This window comes from Pteropus vampyrus, unplaced genomic scaffold, assembly GCF_000151845.1.
Source record: "Pteropus vampyrus isolate Shadow unplaced genomic scaffold, Pvam_2.0 Scaffold9, whole genome shotgun sequence".
Taxonomy (NCBI): domain Eukaryota; kingdom Metazoa; phylum Chordata; class Mammalia; order Chiroptera; family Pteropodidae; genus Pteropus; species Pteropus vampyrus.
Genome location: NW_011888790.1, coordinates 2,966,811 through 2,977,739, shown reverse-complemented (window position 1 = coordinate 2,977,739; position 10,929 = coordinate 2,966,811). Strand labels below are relative to the sequence as shown.

The window sequence follows — 10,929 nt, the reverse complement described above, 5'->3', positions numbered from 1 at the left end:
ACATCATGCTGAATTGGAGGGAAGGATATTATGTTCCTTACTTTTCTCTCTCAGGTTAGCCATATGCTTCTAGTGTATCTTTTTAGCTGCAGCAAGTGTTTAGTAATTTAAAACAGATATTCCCTAACATTGGCTAAAAATGGAAGTGAAAGTAGATATAAAATGAAACTTTATAATTCCAACTTTCTGTAGTAGGAAGTTAAGAATTTGTCCTTGATGCAAATTCTCCCTGAAGGATATGTAATGGTAATTTGAAGTATTAAAATACTTTTAATACCTAAGAAACATCAATTTTATAAATCAGTCTTTCAGTGTAAACCTGTAAACCCTGGCCTTCGGAATTAGAACATGTTCTGATTTTTAGTGTTAAGCTTTTTTCTGCTACAGTGGCAGTGGCTTGTATATCTTGATGTAATCTGACACTCTGAGGTGAACCCACTTTGTAAAGGGATTTTACTGGCCATCCTTTTATAAACAATAAGGTCCTACACCTTTAGAGATGACTGAAAATAACTAAATATGTGACAGAGGAGGCAGGGAAAAGATAGAACAGGAGCAACTCCCCTTTCTACACTAAACCACGAAGATGATTCTTTAATTTTAACTGCAAATGCTGCTTACAAAGCCTGTCACTATGTGTGTGGCTTTGTGTCTTATATTTATTTGGCTATTGATTAGGTTAGTAAATATAAGGATTCCTGCAGAAATAACCTGTCTCAGGAGAAATCTCACTGATGAGAAGATGCTGAACACTTGATGCAGAACATTAGCTAAAATTTTGGTTACGATGCTCATTTACAGTGCCTTGTCAGTGATGCTGTGGGGGCAGCCGTCAAATCACAGCATTGGTCCTTTCTATGCCAGAAGTCACCCATCTGTCACCTGCTCAGAGGAGTATGAAAATTATTGTCACATCTAAAAGCTAAATATATGAAGGATCGTTTACTATATCAACTGTTTTTTACCTCCTTCGAACTTCTCACTCTATCCATATTCTCTCCCACCGACACTGAGGAGTACTCAGCAACAAACATGATGATTAAGGAGAAACCAAGGGGATGGAAAATGAGCATCATCCTCTAAACCGTTTAACATTTATATGTAAGACCTGAGCATATCCTTAGAGCGGCTGTGATGACAGGAGTCTGGGACAAATGATTAATATGCAGACCACAGCAACCTTTGTTCCACGGAACTTAAGGAAATAGAATGGAATCTGTGGGAACAGAATGATTCATCACCATATGTGGGCTGACAGGGGACAGGTGAAAGTATTTGCTACCTACACCTTCAGCAGAAATTTCTAGTCATCATGTTAGTCAAAGCACTCTGCTGTGCTTCCTGCCCTTCTCAGGTGGAAGGGATGAGAACTTCTGTTAAAGAAAGCAGTGGTTCTTAAAGGGACAGTGTAAGCACTTTCTTTAACTTCTGTTAAAGAAAGCCGTGGTTCTTAAAGGGACAGTGTAAGCAATGCCTGGAACATGTATGAAGTGCAGATTTCCAAGTCTACTGAAACCAACGCCCTGGAGCTGAGGCCCAGCAATCTCTGTTTTACCAAGTTCTCCATTCTGGTGCATGCTGAAGATTGAGAAAAACTATTAAAATATATGAAAGGTAAATAATATACTCTAGATGCCACTTTTGGAAGTCATGGTAATACTTTTGGGCTAACTCTTGTTTAGGATTGACGTTCATCATTTAGAGCATATATTTGAATATATTCATAATGAAAAAGGTCATTATTTAAATCCACAACTACTACCTAAGAATTACTAATCATTTTTAAGGAAAGACTATAATCTCAGGATCTCGTCTAGATTTGGGTTATTCAAAGCTAAGCATGGAATTGAATTTATAAGACAGGCCTGGAAAAAATTAAATTGCTTTAAATAATAGAGATTATGTAGAATTTTCTTGGACATTGTGGGAAGTGGAGGGAGAGAGAGGAGCAAGCAGATAGTGAGGAACTTAGAACAAGCCCCGTGAGAATTCTTGGAGGGAAGAAAATAGAAAGGTCTTTCAGGCAAAGGTTAAGGCGTTGACTGGATAATGCTGTGCAGTAACCCCTCTCCCTGACCCACGATTTTTCTTTAAATGTTCTGCTATGTACAAGAGCTGTGAATAATTGCATAGCAAGAAGAAGGGTGGTATCAAGGGGGCAGTTTCAACGTTCAGGTCTGTGCAGAGGTCAAGGAAAAAAATAACTTCAGGGTGTCAAGCAATGGGTGAGAATTCAGAAGTAGAAAGTCAGAGCCAGAGCACATAAGCCTCCAAAGCTTGCTAAAATATAGAGGGGCAAATGGAATCATTTCATAGAATAATCAGGAATAATACGCTGGATTATTGGCAGGTTATTAATTAATCCATTAATCTGATCGATAAAACAGATGGATAGTTGAGCCAATCATATTTGGTTCTTAAAGCTTATTGTGGTCGAAGATGACATTTGGGCTCCATTTTTATTATAATAGATGATTGTTTTTATAGTGAATCTTGATATCCCATGAAAGAGAATGACAACTCTATATTAAAAACCTCCTGCATCATTTGACTTTAAAACTATTGATGAGGAAAGAATACAAAATGGCTCAGTGGCAGCCTTCTTAGTAACATGCTGAGCCCTACTGTAATGGGAACAACAGTTTATCTTTCCCTTTCTGACCCGTGTTACTCTCCTGTCATTCGCTACCCCTGCTCCCATCAGCTCATCAGGTCACAGGACTTTTTCACACATTATGGAGTTCTCTAACTGCCCACTTAACTCTGAGAGTTATACCCCTCTCTTTTTTCTTCGTTGCTTAGAATGGATATACTGGCCTCCGTTCAGCAAAGTGCCCCATCAAAAATGTAAAGTACTCTAACTAAAATGATTCAGTACTCTACTTTATCAGCTCGAATTTCCAGCTGTATGTCACATTTACTTAAAAGGACATAGCCTTTTACTCCAGAAGGGTAGACTTTTTATAATAGCCTCAGTGTCAGGCTATCTGTCATGTTCCAACCCTGTAAAAGAGGAAACCAAGTCTTCCACAACTCACAGAATCATAGATATGGGAGCTGGAGGACTTTGAGATTATAGAGTCAAACCTCTTATCTACAGAGCAAAAGCCTGAAGGGTAAATGGTTTGCCTCAGCTAAAGAGCTAATGCTGTTTCACAGCACAACAGCCTCTCAAGGTCCTTTTTGCAAATGATGTAGAGCAGTGGTCCCCAACCATTTTGGCACCAGGGACTGGTGCTCTGATGAGAATCTGATACCTGATGATCTGAGGTGGAGCTGAGGCTGTGATGCTAGCTCTGGGGAGTGGCTGCAAATACAGATGAAGCTTCACTGGCTGGCCTGCCACTCCCCTTCTACTGTGTGGCCTGATTCCTAACAGGCCACGGATGGTACCAGTCTGTGGTCCGGGGGTGGGGGATCTCTGATATGGAGAAGGTCACCCCTCCCACTGAAGTTCTACTTGGAAGAATCCATGGTAATGTAACATTAACCCTTCAAAGCCTGGGAGTCGGAATTATTGATCATTCAGATCATCGGACAAAAATTGGAGATGATAAATATCTTCAATACTAGTTTTTTCTTTCAGATTACCTGGGTCAAAGTGAACCTTTTAAAAATACTTAACCTGTGAGGATAAAAGACCCAGTCGTCAGCTTCAAACTGATACAAAAGGAACTTAAAAGCTATATATATTTCAAATTAAATTCTTCCACAGTTTTCGTAGATTTTTAGTTACATTGTATTTTTAGAGTCCCTTTTTAATTGAAAAAAAAAAAAAGAAAGCACACAAACAAAAATATTTTAAATATCCTATGGTCCAAAGACTAAAAATACGATTATGATATTTATCAAATGAAATTTCACGAACAGAATAGTCCGTAAATGTATTTACTATATTGCTCCTTCCTTTTAAAAAATTTAATCAGGGATGTGCTTACTGCCTTTCATTTTGCGTTTGTTATGAATGAAAGCAATTTCTCAGAAAAGAGGAATATAGACAAAATTAAACTAAATATTTGTAATGCTGTCTTTTAAATAAAGATGTCTTTAATGCCTAGAGCTCTTAAATAGAGGAAATCAGTTTACGAATATCAGTTATATTACATATATTGTTGTTCCTCATGACACTCAAATATACTCTCATCAGAAAGTTCTTCCTTGACACTGCTCCCTCTCCCTTTCTTCCAATCTGGCACTTGTTCCTGGTCTCCCTCCAAGCCTCCCTATCTTAGGGCCTTTGCACATGCTCAGCCCACTCCTATCAAGGCCCTAACTACAGGTACTCTCTAGGCTAACCCTAGAGAGTTCCCTCTCTAGGCTAACCCTATCTGTCCTTCAGATGAAGCATTAAGTAGAGAAATCCAGGAGTAGTTTATTATAGATGTGCCAACATGGAAGATAGAAAGATTCTGTATAAGATTGGAAGACAAATTTATCAACAAAGAAATCCTCAAATTTTTACATTTGTGCCCCTCTTTACCAAAACACATGTCGTAAAGCATGATCTACAAATGAAGTCTTCCGTGTCGTAGCACATATTGCTTATTCTAATCTGCCCTTCTTACCAACTACAGGTATTGCATGACATGAAGGATGTCGGGCATAATTTAGTAACAGATGCTCTGAAATGTTATACCCACCCTCTCCCCAGGCTATTTGAAATAGATCTCATTGTTCAGTTCAAGTGTCAAGTCAGAGTTGAGGTGACCATCTGCTGATCTTGGTCATTTGTGTAAATGGGAGAGGAAGTGGGTCAATGGAAGTAGGAAGAGCAGTAGTGTTATGCCTGGTAGTCATATACATACTATTGTAAATTTGTGAATGAAGAAAACCTCGCAGTACTTAGAGTTAGCAAGGACATTGGGCAGCCAGGAAATAATGGGAAAACTGAAAGAAAGAAGGGAAGGGAAGGGAAAAAGGAAAGGAAAGGAAGGGAAGAAAGAGAGGAAGGGATGAAGGAAAGGAGGGAGGAAGGATTGGAAAAGAAAGGCTGGTAAATTCTCCAGCCTCTCTGGGACCCAGTTTCCTCATCAGAAAATAGTGATCACAGTAGCATCTACCTACGGTCATTGTGAGGATTTAGTGAATTAGTGCATGTAAAGCACTTAGACACACAATAAATGCTCAATGAAAGTTATTTGATACTATTATTACTCCTTCTCAGGGTAGAAACTCTGCCTTATCGATTCTATAAGTAGTGTTTGCCACAGAGCCTAGCATAGGACATGGCATATAGTCGGTATTCAGTAAATGCTTGTTGTGTAAATAATCAGATGAATTCTGTCTTTGAATGTAAAAGATGAAGAGATTTGATAATTCTATTGATTCTTACAAATATAGATTATAAATAATCTTACACTGAACAGTGCTGTTTCAGGTAGTTCAGTAATTCAGGAAGATCATGGTTATGTTGCTGATTGCCAACTGTATGTTTTTTTTATTTATCAGTCTATTTATGATTCTGTTTTAAATGCCTCAGTGAGTGAAAATCAGAAGGTGGGAAGAAATGAGAAGGTAGAAGTAAGCAAGGGTTTTAGACATGGAACTCTGATGGTGTCCATAGAAGCAGCTCACGGTAAAACCTATTGGTGGAAGGAATGTTTAGCTTTGAAGTCCAAAGGGCTTTAGGGGACCAGCTTTTTCATGGAAGGGGGATTAGATTTATGCTGTGTAGCCAGGATGGGAAGATAAAAATAACCGGGGAGAAGATTTAAATTCATTGTAAATAAGACATTTCAGAAATGGCAATGGTGACCTTATAAAAGGAGTGAGTCATTGGAACTGTTAAACAGAGACCAAATAACCACATGTCAAGAATGTTATTGATACGATTGCTGTGTAGCTTGGAAACTGAATAAGTTCCATGGTGGTGTTCTCAACAGTAAGATTTTAAAGGCCCCCCGAATGAATCAGCTTATTTGGGTTCCAGTCCACTGAGGATGTATGACCTTAGGCAAGTCACTCACCCTCCTCACCCACCAAATTGGTATAAAAATATCTGCTTGTCCTGATGGAGTTTTTAAAAAATTATTTGAATTAATGTATGCTCTTGAGACATGTTAAGGCATACCTGCTTTCACTGCCATTTCCTGCACATTCATTGAGTGCTCTATTCTCTGGAGACTGTACTCAGCATTGTGATTTATTGTAATCAAATGCATTTTTTTCCTTAGGAACTTTTTTTTGTGGCAATTGTACTTATTCAAATCAAAAAGGAGACTTCGATATCAAAAATGGAAAGTTTTACTAAATAAAAAATATTAAAATTATATCTTATTTCTTTCCACAGAGGATTTAAGGCAAGTTATTTTTCTGATAAAACTCACCCTCTTAGGGTTATTTTAAGATGTTATTCTTCTATTGAATTTTAGATTGTTGGAATTTAGTGGGTGAAATTTATTACGCTGTATTCATGCTGATAAGGGGAAGATTCTCACAACTTTCTATAATTTGCGTTTTAACTTTGTAGAAACTGAATCAATAGTCTGTGATGGCCATGATGATTTTCTTGCTCTTCAAGGACTATTCAATTAGCTTGGATTAATTTTGCTAGAAAATCCACAAGTAGTTAGTTTTAAATAGAAATTAATGACATTTTTTATTCTGAAACCATGTTCTTCCGTTTTAATTCATTTCCCATATGGTCGACTGCCTTCAGTGATGTGTTATTGGTACCCTTAGGGGGACAATATCTGCTGTGCTGATTAATGTAATTTTGTCTTTCATTTGGGAATATGTGGCCATGACCAGATTGGGAGGGGCAGTGGGGTTTGGAGGGAACGAAAAGGATTAGAGAACTAATACTTACTGTTTGCCAGAATGTTCATTTAGTTTTCACAATACAAGGTTTGTGTAGCATATTAGCTCCATTATCTTGGTGATGAAATGGAAGTTCTGAGTTGACTAATATTCCCAAGATTCTAAATTTAATAAGCTATAAAGGTGAGATTTGGATCTAGGTTTCTCTGAAGCTAATACCTTCTTCCTGCTATGGGCCTGTTCTGACAAGAGTGAGCCCCAGAGATGGTGGTCAGTGGTTGTCACAAACACGCGTGTACATGTGCACCCCTTCCCCCAGCCCCCAACCCTGTCGTTATCAGCAGTTATCTTTCCCTTTAGTTTGGTGCCTCTGAAGAAACAAAGAGAACCAAAAAGGTACACACAGGCTGATTTGTTTCTATGAATGAGATTTTGTTGTTTCGCATTATACCTTTTAGAAACTAACTATACCAAACCATCACATTTTTTGAAAGAAATCAAGAAAATGAAAGAAATGGTATCCTATTTTGTAACCATCCAATATCTTAAAATAGTAAAGGCAGGTAGCACTTATGTGTACCTTTTGTTTTATATAAAGACGTCTAGAATAATATTGCAGATGATAAGCTGGTATTTTTAAAGTTTTTGAATGAAGCATAGTTATAGTTTAAATTAGAGAGAGCAGAGTACGTTTGTAAACTATTGGTGATTTTCCTTTATATCTACACGAGTCTTATGGGAAATATATTTTTTTCCAGACAAAAGCTTTAATGTTTTTAAATACAAAAGAAGACATGACCCTTTTGTAGCTAGAGTTGCAATTGTGCTAAATTGACTATTTCTACAGCCTGTGCTCCAGTTGAAGTAGCACACGGGACTTTTATATCTCACTCTTGGCTCTGACCTTAGGGCCTAGTTTATACTCAATGACTATATTTACCAGGATATTTGTTGGGATGTATCTGTTTTTATATACTTGTCTCTCCTACTAGCCTGAAAACAATTTATGGGCTGGAACTAATTCATTTTTAAATCCTTAGAGCCTAGGATGTATGAAGTCCTTAATAAATGTTTCTTGGTTGACAATATTATAATTGGATGACTTATTTATCCACCTGTCTCCCCAAAAGAATTTGGTTTTGACTAAAGGAAATGCTATCAGCTTTGGGACCAGTATAGAGTAGTTGAACTTCAGTTTCTGTGTCTCTTGTGATTTGATCTACTACCACCATGTCTCTGACACTTGAACTATACCATTTTTTCAAAATAACCATTTCCCTTCCTCTCTGATGTTTGAAACTCTGCTTTCCCTTGAAGACACTGATTCTTTAGCAAATTTCTCTAGTGGAGACCAGCCTTCTTTCATTTCTCCAGGTTCATAGAAGGTGATATCAGATATGCAAAATTCTTCACATGCTCCTGGGACACTTCTAGACTAGTGCTTCTGATAGAAATACAATGTCATTTTAAATGTTCTGTTAGCCACATTAAAACAGAAAGGTGAAGTTAATTTTAATAACATTTTATTTAGCCTAATATATCTAAAAATTATTTTAACATGTAACTAATACAAACATTTTAAATGATATGTTATATTTTTTAATTTGTACTAAATCTTTGAAGTTTGGCATTTATTTTACACTTTTACAATACATCTTAATTCAGAGTGGCCACGTTTCAAGAGCTTAATAGCTTCTTGTGTCTAGCAGCTATTGTATTGGACAATAGGTTTAAACTATTGTTCTCCTGCAGTTTCTCAAATATTTCAGAGCCTTTTTCTCATACCACTTGTTTTTCATAATCTTTGCTGTGACTAATAAGATAATTCCTCACTTTTTGGAATTATAGTAGCATCAACTGCTACACAGTTTTTTCCCTTACTCCTTTCCCTGTCTTCATCTTTGAACGTTCTAAGATCTATGGTCTTCCTATATTTCAATGCCTTATCCATTTCACTCCTTACCATCATTTCTATTCTTCGATCCTTATTATAGCCCTCTAATCTCTTAACCTCCATGATTTCTTACTCTGACTACAATTCCTAGCATTCTGTTATTAACCATCATTGCACTTTTTATTCTAGTCTTTTTGAATTGTGGGGGAAACATTTTTACAGTTATTTCAGATATGAGCATGTGGATTACCTAACTAAGCTGCTGCACCTACCAGATCTCAGAAAAGCTAATCATTGATCATTTATGAAATATTTATTAAACACATGCTATTTGTTTGTCATTTCCCAAACAGCAAAGATCCATGTCCTCACAGAGTTTACATTCTACTGAGGAAATATATGAGAAATAAGCCGTTGTCATATATAGTATGTTAGTTAATGATAAGTATCATGGAGTAAAATAAGCAGAAGAGATGGTCAAGTGTCTGGTATAGGGGTTGAAACTGTAGATAACATAGCCAGCAAGGATCGGCATAAAAATGACATCTGTACAGGAAAACCTTGGAGAAAGTTAGGCAGTAAGTGACATAGTTATCTGAGGGAGGAGGGTTCCGGGTAGAGGGAACCGCAAGTACAAATACTTCAAACCTATCTTTAAGTCATTGTTGATGAGAGAATCCGTGGAAGAAAATCATCCAGAAGAAAAAGCAATCACTGGCTTCCCTCCAAATTGAGGCCTAATGGGAATAGAATAAAGACAGGAAATGGCATAAGGCATTGAGTCCGGCCCCTTCATTTACTAATGAGAAAACTGACACTCAGAACACTTATGTGGCATGCCCATGATCACAAGCTATTAAATGGTAGGTTTGACCGTGGACTCAGGTCCCCTGACTCCAAACCTGACTTTTTTTTCATTCATGCTGAGTAAATATGGTAATTTTGTAGTCACCACGATAGAACAGTGTAATACTGCAATACAGTTCTGATGCCAACCACATTCTGGAGTTCAGAGAGAGAGTAAAGGGCAGCATCTGCAGCAACACTGCCCTCACATCAGATACCAGCCACAAGTTCGCACTGTACTTCTGACCAACTGCCTATAAATTCAGGGGTTTCCTATAATGCTCTGAGGTTTGATAGTTCACTAGAATGACCCATAAAAGTGAGGAAAGCACTATGCTTATGGCTACATTTTTATTATAAAGGATATAAATCAGAACCAGCCAAACGAAGAGACATATAGGGCTAGGTTGGAAAGGTCTTGAACACAGAGTTTTCATGTTTTCTGTCCTTGGAATTAGGACACATTGCCCTCTAGAAACATCAATTTGTTCACCAACCAGGAAATTTACTAGAGTCTCAGTGCCCAAAGTTTTTATTGGAGCTTCATTATGTAAGTGTAATTTATTGAGTCGATGGCCATATGATTGAACTCGATCCTTAGCCTCCTTTTCCTCCCTGGAGGTTGAGCCGATATCATATGATTCAAAGTGCCACCCCTCTTATCACATGTTTGGTTTTTCTAGCATGGCCAGTCCTCATTCTGAAACTATCTGAGGGCTTATCAGGAGTCACTTCATTAGCGTAAATTCAGCTATGGCCCAAGGACCTACCATGAGTAACAGAGACACTCCTGTCACTTGGGTAATTCTGAGTTTAGAAGCTCCATCCTAAGAACGCAGAACAAAAGCCAGATACATTCTTTATTATACAATAGAAATTCAAAACTATTTAGCTTACAAATTTTACTACAAAGGTAGCTGGCCCAGAGATAAGAAAGTAGCACCTAACTGAGGCAAAGAAAAAAATATCCTGACTGTGAAGGGAATCTCCATAGTCAAAGCTCAAGTTTATCTCTTTGTGAGATGAGCAGCCGCCAAAGGTGTAAAAGAACAGTAAGTGAAATGTTTAACTCCTCTTTTGCATCTAGGCCTCTTCTGGAGGACATGGCATTGTAGACAAATTTAAATTGTTCAGGATAAAGTTGATGTCACCCACTCCTTCGCTTGAGGGCTTTGGCAATTCCCCTTTCATTACCTCATAGGTTAAGGAAGATCTTTGCTAATGAAGTTCTTTCTGGTGTCTCCTGGGCAGAGGGTAAATCTCATAACAGGTATTTATACAGTTGCTTACTATGCTTCCTCCATCAACTTCCATGATCACTGTAGGATTTTTCAAGTTTAAACAAGCATTTAGTTTTGTTTGATATCTAGTCAAAACAGAAAGCTACATAAATAGATATCTGGTGTTGAAAAAGAAGAAAAACATTAGAC

The 10,929-nt window shown here is 37.5% G+C and overlaps 1 protein-coding gene across 1 annotated transcript in view; it reads left to right on the top strand.

The window, feature by feature from the left end:
* The window catches only part of GRIP1 (glutamate receptor interacting protein 1), a 626,604-nt gene that overhangs the window by 109,521 nt on the left and 506,154 nt on the right, over positions 1–10,929 (top strand). The gene's annotated exons all lie outside the window — the stretch shown is intronic.